General features: G+C 40.8%; 1 long non-coding RNA gene across 2 annotated transcripts; it reads right to left on the bottom strand.

The window, feature by feature from the left end:
• Positions 1 to 411: 411 nt before the first annotated feature.
• LOC142575812 (uncharacterized) lies at positions 412 to 9,517 on the bottom strand. Of its 2 annotated transcripts, none has more exons than XR_012826718.1 (4): positions 9,196 to 9,517; positions 7,747 to 7,986; positions 6,519 to 6,708; positions 412 to 5,438 (listed from the first exon to the last, which is right to left on the bottom strand). It is a non-coding gene; the product is annotated as an uncharacterized LOC142575812 (long non-coding RNA). The 2 variants fall into 2 exon arrangements; XR_012826717.1 differs by having other exon boundaries at positions 7,933 to 7,986.
• Between the last annotated feature and the right edge of the window lie 5,575 nt (positions 9,518 to 15,092).

Raw genomic sequence — 15,092 nt, 5'->3', positions numbered from 1 at the left:
TAATGAGACCCCAAAATATTATGTAACTCAAGTAGAAGTTCAATTCAGCACTGCACAAGTCTCTAATGTCAAAACATTTATAAGTTAAAACTATTTACTGTTCTTCGAGACGTGTTTTTTATTTAGAACTTACGACTTAACATTTTAAGCAAGCTACACATAACAAATAAAAAAGGCCGCACTTATGTACAAAGGAGACCCAGATAATCAAGTGGAATAAAAACAATATTCCAACTTAGATTACATAATCTATGCGTTATACTATGCTTGCTGAAAACAACTGGTTGGCGATTGATAATCCAATCTAACAGTAAGAACAGCTGTCTTACCTTATGGTACTCTTGTTGGCACTTTTCCCCCACAACTTGTGCGTGTTAGCGTCAGTTGAAAATTGATCTGAAAAATACCACATTAAAAAGTTGTGCATCAATTTTATTGTCATACAACATGCAACAGTGTGTAAAAGCTTCACAACAGATATATTACAAAAATAAATACAGCAAAATTTATACTAATTGTTTATTTATGTTGACAAACATACTTTTCCAAGACGAAGTATAATAGCTGACACAGACAATTTCACAGATTGCAATAACCGCTAATACAAAACTTGCCATAATGCAAACACGCTGACAAAATATGTAGCACACATAGCTGTATTTTCTTACGGCAACGATAGCACATGAATAATGCGGACAAGGGAGGAAGCAGAACACATAAACAAACTATACCCAGCTGCATGCATGCAGCTGTAACAATACACATGGTGCACCAAGGTCCAAAAGAAACAAAGAGGAAGATGTGAGGAAGGCTTCTTTTACTCATCACAAGCTATCCTGTAATAGCAGATTATGCAGTGGCTGTAATCTACCCTCAGCACATACGTAAATAAGTTACATTAGGTGCCACATTTACAAATCACTCATACAATGTTCTTGTGATTGTCCTTATTCCTATTTTTAACTTGGAAAGCATGACTGAGTTACGTAAAGCCTCCCTACGGCTTGGCACATATTCAGAAAGAAGTGTTTCTATAAACATTCGAGGTCATGCAAGGATGACCGACACATACCTCTTTTAATTCTTTTGTTTTTGTCTTTATGATTATCTACCACAGTAGTCTTTTGTAGAGTGAAACACATCCAGATAATACACTGTGGGCAACGAAGTGTGAATACCCATTCTTGATTTCTACCTTTCTCTGGTGTCCCGCTAAGGCAAGATTGGTGCAAAAAATTGTCTTCCCAATGTATGCGTCCCCACAAAACAAAACAGGAGCAGATAATAAGCCACATTAATGGTGCGTGAAATTAAACATCTGTTCTTAACTTACCACTGCCATTCCAATCTGGTGCGATTTTCTGCTTTGTTGTGTACTCCAGCACAGGTGCTATGCAGTTCACTTGGTGCCCAAAGCAACTCTCATACCATAGCAGTATGTCAATTTTGTTTTTCAATTTCTAAGCGAAACTCTGGCTATGGGGGACAATTGCAAACTTATAGTTTTGCTTTGTATCTTCATAATGTTGTAGAGCTGGGTAGAAAGCAAGAACAGATATTTATACTTTGGGTTACTACTGTGCATTGCATGGATATGTTTCAATGAATGATAAAACTACTTGGTAAATAAACATATGAAAGATAAGAGAATTAAGCTCGAAGTCTACCATATCAGTAACTGGGAATTTTATGTGTAATTGAAATTTTGTGATTCCCAGTGATGAAACAGTTTTGACAATATGTGCCAAGGCAACTAAGTGACTCATGCTCACAAAGGAAACAAACTAAAAACAAGCAAGATTGCAAGAAGTTCCAACTTGCAACCTAAAGTGAGACACCTCACATGACTGACTTATGTATTTACTGAGCATAAATTACATCTAGCGCATAATCTGCTTGTACAAGATGACGAACAATGAGTTACAGTTGCTTTCTCTCTGGGGCATTTGGCTCTTTTGAACACATGCACACTGTGTAGCACAGCTGCGTGGATGTAGCTGGGCACAGCTGTTATTAAGCATCAGTCTGTTTTTATGGTCCAGTACTATTACCGTTGTAATTTATAATTAGCAAATAGCCTAACTATTGGGTTGATCAGCTCCATTTTAAACAACACATACTGACAGACTTCCCTGTTTATCGCTAACAAAGAGATGGGTACATCATTTCAGATTTCAAGAAACAGCTGTGGAACAGAACAAATGCTGAAGACAGAAAATCTACAATGACCAGTACCTTTTTTTATTAAATGCCATGTACTAGCTCTTTCTGCAATGAATACCATTATTACCAAAATTGTAGCCTGAAAAAATAATTGGGCAATGTTTACAAAAGTGACAGAGATTATAACTGTATGTTAATTTCAAATGTCTTCTTAAACAAGATCACAATAATTGAAGTTTCATTAATTTCAGCAGAATGCTGACATCCCATTATTGAAACTAGTCAGTGCTGAAGGTATTGTTAGTTTGTAGGAGTCCTCAGGCTGGCAGCTCTGAAATATTTGTCACCATACTTGGTGGAACATGCTTTGCTCTTTCAGATATTACTTTGCCAAAAAGCCTTCTGTAAGCCTTGTGGGATAATTCTGTGTGGAAGAGAAATCTATCTGACCATTACTTTTTGGGTATATGTATCTCAGAACTGGTGCTAGTCAGAGTTCTTACAAAGTAGACATTATTGGGTACTGTAATTATAATGCCTGCCACTGCTACAAATTTCTGTTAGTGAAAATTGCCGCACTGTCATGAAGCAGTTATGTTCAATAATTAGTGGCAGTCACCGCTGAAACACTCAGTACAAAACACAAAATAAATATATGGAGTCAAAATTTAAATGACCAACAAAGTCACGTCTCAAGTCTACATTTCACAGAACTGTCTTTTTTTCTGTTAGTGTGACAATACCAATTGCACATTCACAAACGTTTCAGTATTGCACTTCTGGCAAATGCAGGAAAATTCACCGTCTTTAACTGAAGCCCTTGGGAAGACAGCCCAGATTCGCTTCGATAAGAGGACTTGCCTTAAGCTTTGCGTCACTATGTTGTAGGTCACTGTAGCAAGGCGAACGTTCTGCCGATTGAATATTACTTGAAATATTTTTATTATTTGTACTAGAGGTTTGAAAAGAGACCCAATTGTAGAGTTCTTCATGCAGATTTTATATGTTCCATTAGTTTTTGTTTAGCTGCTTCTTGAGTTATGTCCTACACAATGGCAAAATACATAGTGATATTTGCGGGCCCTTTTTTGTGTATTAAATTTTCACAAAAAGCAGTGTGCTGCACCTAACTCAGCTCCCTGTAGACTGCAAGGTGCCGATATCTATTCAAACAGCACGTAAAGTTACTAGAAGTATGCAAGATTAGTAGGCAGGCAGGCAGGCCTGCCTACTAATCTTGCATACCTCTCATGTAACCCTGAAAAAAAATTATTGAGAATACTTCAATAATTTTTTATCACAATAGCATGAGAATGACCTTGTGCACTTATAATTGTCCTATACAAATTAAATTTGGCATACATACTCTTCAAGATAAGCAAAATACCAATATCTAATTTAAATTGCAATCTGTAAAAATTATTTAAAGTGGCCTAATATTTTTTGCGTAGTTCCAGTAATTGTACAAGCTGTTCGGATAGGTATCACCACTTTGCGGTATACAACTAGCTAAATAAGATACAGCATGAAACTATTTGCGAAGCTTTTATACACAAGTGCCCATAAAAATATATTGCCACTATGTAGGACATAACTAAAGAACACCAGCTACACAAAAACCAATGACAATTCAAATCTACATAAAACTCCCTATGAATGGCAGTACATCCAAATTTCTAGTACAAATAATTAAAAAAGTTGTTTCGAGGAGCATTTTCCCTTAATAGTGGGTGTCAGTGTTTCTACCAAAGGATTACAAAATGCCTTGAGGCATACCATCGGGAGTTTTATAAATAGCACACGCACGCATCTGCCTAAAAAGCCCCATGCCCTGCTTGCATTCCTTAGACATTTTGCTGCATTCTGTTGTATGTCACGGTTTGCATCCCTTAACACTGAGGGCGCAAAACCAAAAAACAATTAATTTTTAGCCTGTAAAGGGGTTGTATGCGAATGGGGGCAGCCAACTCTAGCATGAGAATAAACAAATATTTGTTCTCGCATTAATGAAACCAGTCAAAATATAATCTCGCAAATCTGGAAATGAATGCACAAAGAACCTTGCTGATTGTTACATTACTGTCCCGAACAAGATCTTTTGATGTTTATAATTCCTAGTTTAATTCACTTTCCTCTAGTAACAGGGCTCTGACCTAGAATACTCAGTGTAGGAGACTAACTCAGGCCTGGAAGTCAATATTTAAATCTGAAATAGACATTCATCCCCCGACCACATGGCAATGCTACATCATCAGAAGAAGCATGTATCCATGGACATATAGTCTGTAAAATTATTTTAACATGATCTGTAGCGTTACTCTTGCACTAACAAATTCTGAAAATTAGGAAATACATCTGCTATTTAAAGCACTGCTGCAAACCCATGTGTTTGAGAAATGCAATACTCAAAAGGTGTAATACAACCAATGTGTGCATGAAACCTATGCTGCCTTTGAAATTCGTCAGTGTGGCAAATAAGCACCGAGAAATGCCAAGGGTATCATAGCTTTCATGTCTCAAACCTTGTATGCGAGTACCAGTATCTTTGCAGTGAAAGGAAGTCACATTATTACCAGACTTATGAGGGGAACCCATGTTTAGTTCAATATATTCTTTCTTGTGCTCCTATATCTTTGAGTTTTTCAAAAATAACGGGTGCTTCAAATAAGTACTCTATATTGCTCTTAAATTTATCCTGCACCGGAGCCCGTGTTATGTTACATTTCTTGAACACATTGCAGTGCTGTAGATTATCAAAGGAAGAAAAAATGCCGTAAGTTCGCATTTTAGCCTTCTGTACAACAAGAAATAAGAACCTATCAATTACATCCACAAGTACAAAAGAACTACAAGAAACGGGGCTTAATGGCAGGTATACATTAGAATAGCAGGAGCTGATGGTGAGAATTCTAAGAGAAAGGAACTATTAAAAACTATATACTAAAGACACATATGAGTTATAATAAGAGAAATATTTGCAAAGAATTTGAAGAGACAAATAGAATGTCTGTTAAAATCACTCCACCCCAACATTCATCCATGGTTTGATAAGTGATCACAGCCGGTGATGCTGTTTGGATAGATGGGAGGTGAGGCACAGCTGTGAAATAGGTAGCACATGTAGACGGGTCACCAAAGGTTGCACGCTGGTTGCACAGCAGGTTGCCTTGATCTCCGGACTCCCTCGACCCTGATGCGTTGAGCCTGGTTATACGTCGTTCGCAAGAGGCCTGGCCCGAGTGTGCGGCATGGCTTGGGTAAAATTTCGAGGCAACCTGGTAAACACAGATAAATATATTTAGCACCAAAATATTCTGTACCATAGGGCAAATCTGAAGTTTACCATCTGCACATAGCAGATGATGAAAACAGACACAAGTCACCAGACTCAAGGTATATAAATGTGCAAAAGTGGAAATGAATGTGAAGAGCTGCTTATAGGATGGAATCCTTCATTTTGTCTTTTGTGGATCAATAATAGTATCTTAACATAAAGTCAAGTGTACATGACCATCCCTATTTGTGTAAGTAGGCTATTCCATGCAAGCTGTTCCAACCTGGCACACGACCACCTGTAATTTCTTTAACTGAGGGCCCTTCAATATAGAACAAATCTCAATTTCACGCAATACTTAAAGCAAAAGAAATTTTTTACTGGCATAAACATTATGTCAAATTTTGTGTAACGCACCAAAGTATGCATCATAAAATGGCATAGCCAAACATTTGGTTCCTTCATTAAGAGGGCCAAATTTTTAACGAAAATGAAGAGAGGCCTTACACCAAAAACTTAACTGCTTATTAGCCACTGCTCAGTTTATTATGGCTGATTAAAAATGGACAAAATGGCTTATTAAATTTATTTTCACAGAAGTGACCTACAGCAAAAGCTGCAAATTTATGCAATCCATGTGTTTAGGACTTGTGCTGTGTGCAAGAATGGTATCAGAAAGATACATTATGCAGCAGTGCAGAGAGAGGAGGATGAACTTGGGAAAGAAGTCAGTTTTGGCGTACGGTTATCGGCCTACTTACCATTGAGGCAGCCCTAGTAAATTTATGCCAAATACCATGTATGAGAGTACATTGTATTGTTTTTAAATTGGTAAAGCTTTATCAAAGTAGTTTTTGTGTTAAGCAAGAAAAAAATTGTACAAGTGGTCTCTTGTTTCAAAATTTGCATCGCATTTCGTCTAATACACATAGCCTCTTGGCGGCTAAGACAAAATGCATGGACATGAGCATCCCTGCACAGATAGCAGGAAGTCTAACCTGCTTCGAAGTTACTTCTTTCATTGCTGAGTGACTACAAGCCATTTCACTCAAAAAGACGCCGCTTAATTACAGGTATTTACCTGAATCTTTCTGTCGGCTGTCAGCCTGCTGGCATCATCACTAAGGCTGCCAACTCCCTAGTGGACGTAGTCGGGACATGGTGGCGGCAGGATGCAGTGGCAGAAGCCGCCAAAGGCTCCCAACTACCTAGTGGATGTAGTCAGGACAGGGTGGTGGTAGGACACAGGGGTAGGAGCCGCCAGAGTGTACCTGCAACAAATTTGCACAAATGTTCTTAGTCCTACCATGTCACAATTTGCAATAAAAATTGAGCTGTCTGTGTAACATGGCTACCAATACAAATAAAGGTAAACAGTTAGGTCCTACGACACAACTAGAAGCCCGACAAAAAACAAACGGTACTTATGTTTATGAAAATCCAAACAATGAAACAAAAAATGTGTAACCGCTTTGTGCATGGAAGCTCGGTTGAAACCTGAGCTCATACCATCAAGTGATCTGCTAGTCAACTACAAGCCTGCCACCTTAATATGTCATTGTAAATTATTTTTACATGCATTATGTTAAGCTGCATTAATACAAGTTCAAAATCTCTTAATATAAGCAAATCACCAAGCTAATTCAATTAACGAATTCCAGTGGTCGTTAATGCAACAAAGTGCAAGCTCGGAATGAAGCTGGCCAAAGTGGGCAGTGAGAAATAACAATGTGGTTCTCTACATCATGTTTTCCTGGCTTTCGCTCTAGCACTGGAATATAGAATACACCCTGCTAATTTTTATGCCATAATGCATAATACTTCAGCAAGAGCAATAATGCTTTCTTTTAACCGTAAATAGTGATGGAACAAGAAAATTCATTGGAGCCAACGTTTTGAGAAGAAAAAATTTCCTTCTCTTTGTCGAAATATTGGCTCCAGCGATCCTTGTTCTACGGCTCTTCATCAGTTCAAGTCTGTCTTCCTGTGTACCTCTGTACTTTCAATGTTATGTCAATGAAACTGTAATAACGGATCATTAGTAAATGTAGCTGATGAGGAACTTGGGCTTGTTGGTAGATAACGACAGAGTAACTGCGCAATATAGAGATACGGACAAAGGAGGCGTGTGTGTGTTGTCTCCTCCAGCCATGTCTCCCCTTTGGGCGATTACTCTGTCTCAATGTAAAACTGTTACCCTTTGCGCAATAATAGTAAAATGCATGAATGAATGAATAAAGCCTTTATTTTAAGGAAGGGGACGGCTCTAGGCCGCTGATGGGGATTAGGAGGGAAGGGAATGTGGGTACCCAGACTGTTGGCTGAAACACTTCTTCATCTCAGTCTGGGATCTTCCGCTTTATGCAGGCTCAGGTGCATGTTCAGTTCCGCCGCTCGTAAAATGCATAAAGACAGGAAACTGGACACAAAAATTACAACAAATAGCATCATATGCTAATAAGATATGCAAAAGCGCCTGCTACGATTTGTCTCACCCATAACGTGCAGGATAAGATGGTGACTTCTGGCTGTTGCCATTTCTTGAATACCTAAAATAAAATACATTTCAAAATTATAAAAATACACAGGACAACAGCAGTAGCCGAGGACATAACGCATTGTTTAGTACAAGAAGGTAAACTAATCTCCAATACACGGCAGACGAAATTTCCTTTATTAAGTTTATTAAGTTAGTACAAAAATACAACACACTTCATTTCATTCAATACTGTCAGCGTTTCTTGCTACAAGAAAAAAGGTATTTCTGCATGGAAGCAGCAAAATAATAAATGGCCTTCTACTTTTACAAAATATGCTGCAGCAACTAAGCCAACTACAGCTGTATATACTTAAAATTGTTGTATGCACATTACAATAGCCAAGACAGGATAAACTTGGGTTCATATGCAGCTCACTGGAAGGTACAACTTTGCAATCAACTCATTTCTGCTTGGCAAATATACGCACTAACATAATCTACACATAAAAGGACCTTTTTTTTCATAAAACCACCGGACTCAATATAAAAAAATCCAGTAGCAGTATTACAATTTCACCACATAACACAGCCAGGTTTTGTAAGCTTAGTAGGATTTACTATATAAATGTTGCAGCATATTCATGCTTTTAAATATTTACAACCGTGAAAACAAAGATTACGTAAAAATAATACATTAGAGACTTAGATTGTGAGATAATGTGTTTTCTACTTACAGCCAAATGCAAAAAAATTTGTTCTCTTTCAGCCATTTTAAAGCGCTGTGTCTGTTCGCTTGTGCAGGCAGCCGCTTTACCGCTCTTAAAATATATGTGCTGCCACATCGCCTGACACTGCCATACAGCGTTGTAGCGCTTTTATTATTCGCGGTAATATACCTAAAGCGCTAGTAAATCTTCAGAATACACAAGCTGCCTTTTCGACTACCTGTCTTCGCCATGCGAAAGTCACACTGGTGCTAGTATTGTATCTACACTTCAAGTTACGCAGTACTTGATATTCTACGGATTTTTCGATGCGACAGGCCACTCGTCACTAGAGTCGTTAAGAACGGTGTTTCTCCTGGCAGTACAGCTTTGCAATAATTTCAGATGCTCTCCTGAGGCTTCCGTCTGTGAGTAGTATTTTCGCATACATACTCGCACGCATGCCTAAGAAACGTCTGTGAACTGCCAAGAGAAACGTGGCGCAAAATGTAGCCATACCGGAAGGGCCGAGTACACGCCGTTTGTAAACTCGGAACAAAAGCTGATATGCTTACCTGAGACGTTAAGAGAAATATGGCACAGGTCGTTCGTATGCATCTGGTCGTCTCTGTCCGTTGCGATCTCCCATATCAGAATGAAAGATGCAGTGCAAACCGCAGCACTTCGGGCGCTTGTGACGGTCCGGCGAGCTGCACTTGCTCGATGTCGGCAAAAGCGAAATCGGCGACACGCTGCTGCTGGCGGCGGTCCCCCTCGTCGCAATCTACAGCACGGACAGCAGCTCCCACCGTAACTTGCTGCAACGCCTGGTTGCAGTCGCCCCTAACGCAGCGATGCCAGAACTACTCAACGACGACGTACTCTCGCGTGATGCAGCGCAACTTCAAAATGGCGTCATGCTATTGACGGCTTCAGCCGCGGCTTCAGCTTTGAATCATTTGTATCCGCACAACTGAGCAAAACAGTTGCGCTAGTTTCGGTTTTGTTTCCTTGCGTTGAAAGAAAAACTGTTTTGCTCACTGATAATTTTACGTCACTTAAGTAATGTTCACGAATGAAACAGCCATGAATTTAACACGCGTCTTGAAACACCCGCTACGTTCACTTGGCAGAAGCAAAATTTGCTCGTCCGAGTGTGGTTGTGTTTGAAATATCTATCGCTGGGCTGTCGGAGCGTGCTCGAAGTGTGAAGACGCGGCTTCATTGTCCTTAATTTGCTTAGCTATAACGGTGCGGCTGCCCTTGATTTCTGTCGAGTGCAGTTTGCTCTGATGTAAGGTACAACTACAAAGCCGCCTATGTTACTCAATGATCTAGTGCACCTGAAGCTGCCAGAACTCCGGTATTTCCTCCACAAGTTCTTGCGACTGTGTGCCGCTGTCACCAAATGCGAGCGTAGTCATTTGGCGGAGATTTAGCAACACATTTTCTAGAACTATCGTTCACCGCTCTATCACGACATGGAGAAGCAGCGTGGTTGGTCCTTAGTAAAATATTCTATTTATTGCGAATTTTGCGATAGTAATTATATGGACACAACCGCCGAAATATATCTGTCGGTGTTGGCGTGAACTTACGTATAAAGTCAAGTGCGATAAGAACCTATCCTGCGCCGTTAGCTGTGCGCGATAAAGGAAGTGTACGAGGGCGAGCCGAGATGTATAGTGACTGGATGGGTGCCCCAAGTATATATAGGTGGTCACGTGATAAAACGCGCGCAAGCCGGGGGAAAGGAGGCGCTGGTTTAGCACGCTTCTCCTTTGGCCGTTGCTCTAGCCCGGTCTGGCGGCACTCTCACTCTGTCTTGGAGATAATTTCCGATGGGTGCGATGGGTCATTTGTTTGCGCGACAATTAGTCTTGCGCTTATTTTACCTTAAAAATGTCCGTCATCTATTCCTTCTCGCAGTTAATCGAGTACGTCTTGCGTTACACCTCCCTTTTCTTTTTGTCACGACAAACTTTGCTCAAGAACTACCGTTATGGGGCTTCCTAAAGGAACTTGTCGACCCTATTTCATTCTTAAACGCCAGATTCACACTTGAATATTTGTTTACCGTTAATCGCACGTCGCTAAACGTAGCACTTATAGATAACCTTTTCCCTGAACATCTGTACCGAAAGCCGCATCTGTCTCTATTTGTTCAAGATGTCCTTTGCCGTGTCCGTAGAATGTGCATTGCGCCAGCAGCGAAAACGTTTTTCTTTAAGCTGCACACCTCCCCACTGCCAGTTAAAACATGGTTTCAGGAAAAAGGACGGTACGTACCCTGGAATACAAATTGTAGACTTTGCAATCAACCCGAGACAATAGAACATTGCTTTATACTTTGTCGTGACGAATTTCATTTTTGGGACATTTTACAAAGAACTATCAAAAAAGACTTTCCTCCACATATTATGGTATCCGGTTCCTTCCTTTCAAAAAGACAGCCAGTAATACACCATATGATTTGTTTGTGTTATTAAGACTTTATTCATTATGGAAAAGTTGAATGATCGACAGACATGCCAAGCCACCTCGCTCGACAAGGTCTATCTTCCCAGAAGAGACTGCTCAAGTCCGTCGTGTGGTGGCTACATATGATCCCATCCCTGAATGGATTTCGCGTCTGGACGCTTGTGTTTGCCAGAATTTTGAACTGCCATTTGACTGTATACTATCTGTGAATTTGTTTCTCATGTATGTTCATATGTAAAGTAACTGCATTGGTTTGACAGTGCCGATAATTCTATGCAATAAAGCAAAAAAAATAAAAGTTTGTAGTGGTGCAGTGGTAAGATGCTGGGCTCGGGATCCTCAGGGCCCAAGTTCGAATCAAGGGCGGGTAGTTTTATATTTTTCTTTTTTTGTACAAATAAATTTACATATCCTTAAAAAGGTCCATGTAAATTTTTAATTAAACATTGATCAGGAACTACAGAACTTTCGACTGCAGGACGTCACACTATAGTATAAAGACAGCAGAACGTCAGACGACAGAACGAAAGAAACAACGTCCTAAAATACGACAGACTGAAAATTTCCTGTTGTGTTCTTCAAGTGGACCTAACCAACTAACTAATTAACTAACCAGCTAACTAACTAACTGACTGACTAACTGACTGAATGACTGAACAACTAACTAACTTACTAATAACTCATTTTGTGTCTTTTCCATGACTGCATACTTCAGGTGCCCGTAGAAAAGGGAACAGTTAAGAAGCCCGCGTCTTCTTTTTTACTTTGCGCCTCCGTATTTACGATAAATTATCGATGTTGCTGTCCCTATCTTATCACCCGATATTTAGGTAGGTTATAGAAATTTGTCGTTTGTAGTATATTACTCAGTACAGTGTCTCAAGCTTGATGCGCATTTTTTTCTTTTCTCTTTTAAAATTCAAGCTGTATGCGAGCGAAAGAAAATTCCGAATAATGGAACAGACATTCGCTGTTTAGTGGCGGTAGATTCATACACTGACATTCCCTTAGCAGCTTTTGCTGTAAAGCCTAAGTACGCACGGATTGGACGCTAAAACGCATCCTACAACGCTCTCCGCAAGTCTGAACTTTGTTAGTGAATTTGGGGTAGCATCCAGAGCCTCTCTGCTGAAAGAATATGACACTCCGGCTTACTCTCCTGATCCCGATGTGTATGTAGTGCGAATAAATACCGGGATTCATTACATAGTCTCTCTTTCGACAGCGATCCCACAAAATGAAATGTCATTGAATGAGGCAATGCTGGCCTTCCTTGTTTTTGCTGTAAAGGGGTCACTCTTACCTCGCGTGCAGCCTATAAAGCCAGCTGCTTGGTCTGGCCACGCAGTCTGTGTCACTGTTGTCCTCAGCCTTGATGGAGTTTAGCATCGCCAACGAACGCGCGAGCGTGTCACGCTGGTTCATGTGCGAGTTGCAGCTCCAGACGCGGAGGCTGTACTCGGACGAAGACCCAGCGCCTCACTCCACAATCGGGGGATTCAAGCTCGCGCTAGCTTCCACGCCATGTGTAATCGGCACCTATGAAGTGCGTTAACAACACATGACGATAATAAACGCTGCCTTTGAACCGCACATTCGTCAAGCGAGGATTCGTGGTACGCTGCAGCTGTTCAGGTGAAACGTTCCCTGCTTTATCCTCTGAGCGCCTTCCGAGTCAAAGTACTGGCGATATCATCATTCGTTCTGGCCGGTGAAACGAAAAATAAATCCTGCAGTTGTCGCTGCTGTATTGTTGTGTTTTAACGTGCAAATATGTCAAGAAATGAAGATGTGCAGAATGTAGTAATCTTAGTTCTGCAAATGCAACCGCCGTGTAACAAATTATGATAAAGCAAATGCACTGAAATATGAAGAAATTTTCGAAAAAGATAGTTCGTGTGTGTCAAAAGTACATATCTTACGTTCTGTTACAAACTTGATGTTAAGCCGCGACCGCAAAGTGCTCTATAGTGATTGCATGTTATGGTTGTTTTCTTCGAATTTCTTCAGTCATGGTCGACTTTATTCTAACCAACGAAAGAAAGTACAAAATACATTTACAAAATTGCGAACATAATACATCTCAAGTACAATGTGATAAGTATATCGAATGCCACGCGCTTTCTTCGCATTCTTGACACTTGCGTCAACCACCGTCTCCAGAACTTCTGTTTTGGGTTCAATTTTGGCATTCTTTGTCAAAGGGGCAATAGTCTTAATCTCACCCTTTCATACGCCACTGTTAAGACTCACTGCTCTGTCGGAAAAAGCGCCGTGTTGGAAAAAAATGCTCTTAATACTCCTTCATTTTATTATTTACCGTTGTTATTCTTACGCCATTCACATGGCAGCAGGATTCACCCGCATCGTATGCACAGAAGCAGTATTTGCGCACGCATTAGCATTCTTTCTTTTTTCCTTGTTCTATATTATTGTACTAAGTTTTCCAAACATTTTTTCTCACCTGTGTACATACTGGAACGAGCATGCTGCAAATTGGAAGACGCATGCTTTAACTAACGCTAAATGATAGCCTGGAACCATTCGTCTATAATTACCGTCCAACAAACTATGATCTTGCTAGAATGGGGTTTGAATTCAACTCCGGAGTCAATGTCTACCGAAAACTACCGAGGCTCGTATGGATGAAGAGAAATTGTTGGCGCTATACAAAGCGTAGACGACGAAACTGCTCTGTTTATGCAAAGATCGTCGTGGGCGCTTGTGTCATTCTTTTTCTCTTTTTCTAGGATATTCTTTTATTGCGACGCGAATTATATGGACACTCCAGTTGCACCCTTTTCCGTCGGCGTCCCCGTTGCCGTTACCGCGATGGTCGGTATGAAGTGCAAGGGCGGTAACACCGTCGCCGCGCGTCGTGTGCTACATGTGTGAGTGAAAGCACGCGACGGAAGCCGGCGGTCGCCGCTCGACGAGCTTCGCGCGAAGGCAGAAAGCGGAGAGCAAACGCGCTGTCTTCCGTCGCGTGAAAGGCCGTGAGGGGGTGGGAGGGAGGGAGGGAGGCGTGCGGGCGGCGTTGTGCTCCGACAGCGCGTGAGCATTTCGCGACCCCGCGCAAGACCACAACTGACGATCGCGGCTCAATCTCGCGCGCCATTTATGGAGGAAAGTGGGGAGGCAAGCGAGGGAGGGAGGGCATGTGCTACATACACTCAGGGGAACAACAGCTAGAAATAATGCAAAGTGGCCAGTGAACTGCTAACGTCAATGTAAACACAGTTTTGTTTGTTTGTGAATACGCACACGGAGTGCCTTGGCTCTTTTTTCTTTTGGTTCAATCGTGGCTCCATGAAAGTTCCTCAAACACGTCTTTTCCTTGACATAGGTGTACAAGCGGAGAATATGCTTTTTCGCGCTAGTAAAGACAATGAACTCCAGAGATCTCTATTTACTAATTTCACACTTGGTATGTAACGGGGGGAAGTGAAGTGTGGAAGCACGTTGGTTTTGGATGAAATTAGTCAGCTGTTCTTGTGCCAGAGAAATAAAGGAGTCATAAAAGGAATAAAAAGACAACACCAAAGTGAAGAGAACGAGTAGACGTCAACGAAAACGGAACCGCCGTGATCGCCTTAGATGTGGTGCAAGCCTTGCAGGAAGCCCCTTTCGGAATTCTTCGTCCGCCCAGCTAGAAATGGGCGCTGAACATGCTCTGATCCCTTCATAATGATGATAACAAGCAACATGTCATTGTCTTTTAGAATAAAGCAAACGAGTTGTTTTTCAACGAGAAGCTGTAATTGGACAGGAGCAACAGGAATACTGAAAACGAAGTTACTCAAACAATGTCAACAAAAAGAAACAATGAACCCAAATAGCTTTTCATATTGCTAGCTCTCTCAACGAAACCCAAATAAATTTAGTATTTCATAAATTAGATCACTCTGCCAGAAGTACTAGAAAGCATGGAATACCCAGCACTGTACCTTTCGTCTTTTGGCGCCGAAATCTACGGACATTTCGTTTTCTT

The sequence above is a fragment of the Dermacentor variabilis genome, chromosome 1, assembly GCF_050947875.1.
Source record: "Dermacentor variabilis isolate Ectoservices chromosome 1, ASM5094787v1, whole genome shotgun sequence".
In the NCBI taxonomy this organism is placed as follows: domain Eukaryota; kingdom Metazoa; phylum Arthropoda; class Arachnida; order Ixodida; family Ixodidae; genus Dermacentor; species Dermacentor variabilis.
Note: the sequence above shows the minus strand (reverse complement) of the source record. Positions and strands in the feature narration are given on the sequence as shown.